We start from the raw sequence: 6,000 nt of genomic DNA, 5'->3' as shown, positions 1-6,000 counted from the left end.
AATAAAAAGTTGAACCCTCAAGCGACATTTTACTTGTTTACTTGTTCCATGTAATAATGGAAAATAATAAAATCTACATAACACCGAACCCAAACCTGAACTTTAGTGAAGAAGTCAGGGTTTGGGTCTGGGTATCACATTCAGTTTTTTATCACACGCATGCAAAACACATTGAAATGCTTTGCACTCGCGCAGAAAAAACTGAACAACGCAATACAATCACAGACAAAACTGACTGAAATAGCGTGCGCACTCGCGCGGGTTTCCTGCAATGCACCCGCAACGCATCCAGACAAAATCTGTGATGCCCATGTGAAAGGGTCCTTATACATTAGGCTCATACATTTCTAGGCCTGCCCTTGCTATGGTAAATCATATATTAATCATTAAAACATACATCTAAAACCACACTTTAATAGATTTCCACCTTTAAATCCGGACTATAATTTATAAAACAAATATGACATGCACATCTAAAATAAACATTTTAAAAGACTCCTCTGAGGGCATTTAAATACCACGTGAACCAACCAATTGCAGAGGGAATTCCCTCTTAGGCTACTTTCACACTAGCGTTTTTTGTGTATCCGTCATGGATCTGCAAAAATGCTTCAGTTGCAATAATACAACCGCATGCATCCGTCATGAGCGGATCCGGTTGTATTATGTCTTCTATAGCCATGACGGATCAGTTTTCTATTGTACCAGATTGTGTCTGAGAAAATGGATCCGTCCCCATTGACTTACATTGTGTGCCAGGGCGGATCCGTTTGGCCCTGCTTCATCAGGCAGACAGCAAAATGCTGCAGGCAACTTTATGTGTCTTCCTCCAGAGCGGAATGATGACTGAACGGAGGCAAACTGATGCATTCTGAGCGGATCCTTTTCCATTCAGAATGCATTAGGCCAAAACTGACCCATTTTGGACCTCTTGTGAGAGCTCTGAACGGATCTCACAAACGGAAAGCCAAAACGCGAGTGTGAAAGTAGCCTTACTTACTTCAATATTTAAATAGCACATGGCAATTTTCAGCCCATAGCAGAGGGGATTCCGCTTTTTCTATTACATCATCATACCACATATTTTGGCTAACCAATTAAAGCTTTTTTTTACAAGCTAACATATTACTATAGGGGAAAAAATTAATTGGAGGGGGGGAATAACTGTAACCTATTATTGTTGATTAATTTATATATTTTAAAAAAATAATAATAAAAAAGCCCACATGATATTTAGTTCCATATTTTTGTTTAGCAATTTCATGCCACATGCCTAATATTTTTATAGTGTTTGGGATGGAACATATTATACTTTGCTACTACATAACGCATGGCACTTCCGGTCAAGCGTCACGCCACATCCGCCCTGTCATGTGACCCGTGGAACGCACGGTGGACCGCACGCTCTCAGCACACAGCGACACAGCGACACGCCCCCCACGCTACATAGAGGCGCGCTGAGTAGACACCAGAGCGCATCCCCAGATAGGCGTGTGGACACACACCATCTCCTACCAAGCGCAGTGCAGACTGGCGCATTACTCTACAGCGGCAGTGGGTAAGTTTCTCCACAATACATAACAACTAGGACCACTTATAGATATATCAGGCCAGCTCCACTCATTACCCTGGGCACACCATAACCACTCTCATTATGTTGCAAATATAACCTGACCTCTCCACTCCTCCAGGTGTCACCCTTAGATAGTACCAATATATCAGATTATACTGTAGACTCCACCTTTAGATCATGGTTACCAACATAGGTTGCTTCTCCTTAACATATATGTCCTATATACTTCTATCACTGGCGATGCTGATTTAAGTATGTTGCTAATTTTTTCTTTTCTTTTCTTTGCTTTTCCCCAAATTTTTCTTTGTTTCTTGATGTTTATTCTAAGTTTCCATTAAGGCCTCATGCACACGACCGTTGTGTGCATCCGTGGCCTTTGTGCCGTTTTCCGTTTTTTTTCGCGGACCCATTGACTTTCAATAGGTCCGTGGAAAAATCAGAAAATGCACCGTTTTGCAGCCGAGACCGTGATCCGTGTATCCTGTCCGTCAAAAAAATAAGACCTGTCCTATTTTTTTGACGGACAACGGTTCACGGACCCATTCAAAGTCAATGGGTCCGTGAAAGAACACGGATGCACACAAGATTGGCATCCGTGTCCGTGATCCGTGGCCGTAGGTTACTTTCATACAGATGGATCCCAAGATCTGTCTGCATAAAAGCTTTTTCAGATCTAAGTTTTCACTTTGTGAAAACTCATATCCGACAGTATATTCTAACACAGAAGCGTTCCCATGGTGATGGGGACGCTTCTAGTTAGAATACACTACAAACTGTGTACAAGACTGCCCCCTGCTGCCTGGCAGCACCCGATCTCTTACAGAGGGCCGTGATCAGCACAATTAACCCCTTCAGGTGCGGCACCTGAAGGGGTTAATTGTACTATCATATCCCCCTGTAAGAGCTCAGGGCTGCCAGGCAGCAGGGGGCAGACCCCCCCTCCCCAGTTTGAATATCATTGGTGGCCAGTGCGCCCCCCCCTCCCTCCCTCTATTGTAATAATTCGTTGGTGGCACAGTGTGCGCCCCCCATCGCCCCCCCCCTCTATAGCATTAACAACATTGGTGGCACAGTGTGCGCCCCCCATCTGCCCCCCTCATAGCATTAACAACATTGGTGGCCAGTGTGCAGCCTCCCATCCCCCCCCCCCCCGATCATTGGTGGCAGCGGAGTTCCGATTGGAGTCCCAGTTTAATCGCTGGGGCTCTGATCGGTAACCATGGCAACCAGGACGCTACTGCAGTCCTGGTTGCCATGGTTACTTAGCAATAGTACAATAGTAGAAGATTCATACTTACCTGCTGGCTGCTGTGATGTTCGTGTCCGGCCGGGAGCTCCACCTACTGGTAAGTGACAGGTCTGTGCGGCGCATTGCTAAATGAACTGTCACTTACCTGTAGGAGGAGCTCCCGGCCGGACACAGACATCGCAGCTCCCAGGTAAGTATGAATCTTTTACTATTGTACTATTGCTAAGTAAAAATGGCAACCAGGGCTGCCGCTGCCACCAATGAATGGGGGGGGGGGGGGGAAATGGGAGGCCGCACACTGGCCACCAATGTTGTTAATGCTATAGAGACAGGGGGGCCGATGGGGGGTGCACACTGGCCACCAATGTTGTTAATGCTATAGAGACAGGGGGGGCCGATGGGGGGTGCACACTTGCCACCAATGTTGTTAATGCTATAGAGGGAGGGGGGCCGATGGGGGCTGCACACTGGCCACCAATGTTGTTAATGCTATAGAGGGAGGGGGGGCCGATGGGGGGTGCACACTGGCCACCAATGTTGTTAATGCTATAGAGGGAGGGGGGCCGATGGGGGGCGCACAGTGACCACCAATGTTGTTAATGCTATAGAGGGAGGGGGGCCGATGGGGGGCGCACACTGTGCCACCAACGAATTATTACAATAGAGGGAGGGGGGGGCCGCACTGGCCACCAATGATATTCAAACTGGGGAGGGGGGGTCTGCCCCCTGCTGCCTGGCAGCCCTGATCTCTTACAGGGGGAAATGATAGTACAATTAACCCCTTCAGGTGCGGCACCTGAGGGGTTAATTGTGCTGATCACGGCCCCCTGTAAGAGATCGGGTGCTGCCAGGCAGCAGGGGGCAGTCATGTACACAGTTTGTAGTATATTCTAACTAGAAGCGTCCCCATCACCATGGGAACGCCTCTGTGTTAGAATATACTGTCGGAAATGAGTTTTCACGATCTAACTCATGGTGATGGGGACGCTTCAAGTTAAAATATACCATCGGATTGGAGAAAACTCCAATCCGATGGTATAAAAGGGACTCCAGACTTTACATTGAAAGTCAATGGGGACGGATCCGTTTGAAATGGCACCATATTGTGTCAACGTCAAACGGATCCGTCCCCATTGACTTGCATTGTAATTCAGGACGGATCCGTTTGGCTCCGCACGGCCAGGCAGACACCAAAACATGTCCGTGGATCCTCCAAAAATCAAGGAAGACCCACGGACGAAAAAACGGTCACGGATCACGGACCAACGGAACCCCGTTTTGCGGACAGTGAAAAAATACTGTCGTGTGCATGAGGCCTTAGTCTAAGAACTTGGTTGCAATGAATACCTATGTTTGATGTAACTAGTGTATGCGTAATTGTCCTATGGATACCAAGTTAAATATTTACACCATGTGTCGGTATATATTTCTACATGATTATAATTGTCACTTTTTCAATTGTATTGTCACACAGTTTGATAAAGGCCATCTGGGCCGAAACATCACACTTTGAAGCCGCACTTCAAATAAACAGAATATCATTTGATGCTAAAAACTGGAGTTTTTATATTTCATTACTATACGGGGTGTGAACCCGACTCCAAGTGATTACTTCCAGAGTGCCAGGAGGTTTATATCTCTACTTTGCTACTACAGTGGCCTTTTGTGATACTATCAAACATTTATGTGTACTAAATTATATATAGCATAATGCAATAAATATTTGAGAGTTTTTGCAGAGCAAATTAATACAGAAGTATCTTGGCTCTTGCTTTTAAAAGAAAACCAGTTTACAATGAGTAAGCAAATTTATAGCTGAAGGTAAAAAAGAAATAACAAGTTTCTAGAAATGGTTTTAAAGATTATTCAGTGATTCATTCCAGGATGCAGAACAGCCTCCACACAAGATGTCTAACAATCCTTGCAGATTGCTAGGTTTCTACTGAAAATAGTAAGTGTTCAAAGAGATGCAAAGAGCATATTAAAGTGACATGAACACACACACATTTATATATATATATATATATATATATATATATATATTACAGATAAACAAATTGATTCTAGTCTTGAACTATTAACTAAGTAATTTTTAATAATAAGATTTTCTCCTGGTGGTAGCCTTGAAATGTTCAATATGTTTTTTTTTTCATAATAAGATTTTCCCCTGGTGGTAGTCTGAAACTGTTCAATCAGTGCATTTTCAAAGGCTGATTTTCATACCTTTGGGTTTCTGGTAAAGATGTTCAAATAAGCTTTCCTTCTAAAAATAAATGAACACTAGGCCTATCTGATGCCAGCAGAACTAAGATATGCTAATTTGCATACATATTTTAGAAAAGCATTTGCTGGACTACAATATTCATCATGCAAACTAGCCATAATAGATGGTCACCCTAATGAGAAAGAACACCCCAAGACCCTGACAAAGGCCAGTTAGCTAACCAGGAAGGAGATCTAGCTTACACATTTGTTTTCAAGTGGAGTATTTTGTCTCTCTCTGAAATGAATCACAAAAAATTGGGATGAATTTCAAATGAGATGAATTGATTTGCTCATTTCCAGTATATAAGGTACCAGTTTTAATTCCAAAACGAAAACAAAACAAAACAAAAAATCTTCTCACACCACCTACTGTAATATTGCTATAAAAAGTCAATGATCAGACTTTTAAACAGACCATAAAGCATAACATGGTTAAGAACTAAATCAGCATTTCATCTGTAAAGAGCTCATTCCAAGTAAATTAACCTTTATACAGTAAGCCAGATCAGAGAAAATTGTCTTAAGTAGCTGAGAAGCCTTTATTAGGGTCTGCAGGGTACTCTTTCACCTAGTATGTGTTAGGAATATTGTAGGCCAGGCAACGTTGCTCTGGGTTTCTGGGGGGAAAAAAATATGCAAATTAGCATTTCTTACCTCTGGCATAATAACGGTTTAGGGTTCCTTTTTTTAGGAGGACCACTAATTTGCATACCTTTGGGATTCTGGAAAATATATTTAAATTAGCTTTCCTTCCAAAAGAAAACTAAGCCTTTCTGATGCCAGCAGAACTAAGATAATGGGTTTGTTACGAACTTTGCTTTTTTCACAAGACAGATGAACCCACAACTTTTCAGGGTCATTTTGGACAAATCTAGTAAAATGGCGTGTAGAGCTATTTTACTGCACATGTCAG

At 43.2% G+C, this 6,000-nt stretch overlaps 1 long non-coding RNA gene across 1 annotated transcript in view; it reads left to right on the top strand.

Moving 5' to 3' along the window:
• Positions 1-1,488: 1,488 nt before the first annotated feature.
• Positions 1,489-6,000, top strand: part of LOC122928214 — an 87,076-nt gene continuing 82,564 nt past the window's right edge. The window contains exon 1 of the long non-coding RNA XR_006387864.1: positions 1,489-1,558. This is a non-coding gene — a long non-coding RNA (uncharacterized LOC122928214). The remainder of the gene's footprint in view (positions 1,559-6,000) is intronic.

The sequence above is a fragment of the Bufo gargarizans genome, chromosome 2 (genome assembly GCF_014858855.1).
Source record: "Bufo gargarizans isolate SCDJY-AF-19 chromosome 2, ASM1485885v1, whole genome shotgun sequence".
NCBI classification, from domain to species: domain Eukaryota; kingdom Metazoa; phylum Chordata; class Amphibia; order Anura; family Bufonidae; genus Bufo; species Bufo gargarizans.
Note: the sequence above shows the minus strand (reverse complement) of the source record. Positions and strands in the feature narration are given on the sequence as shown.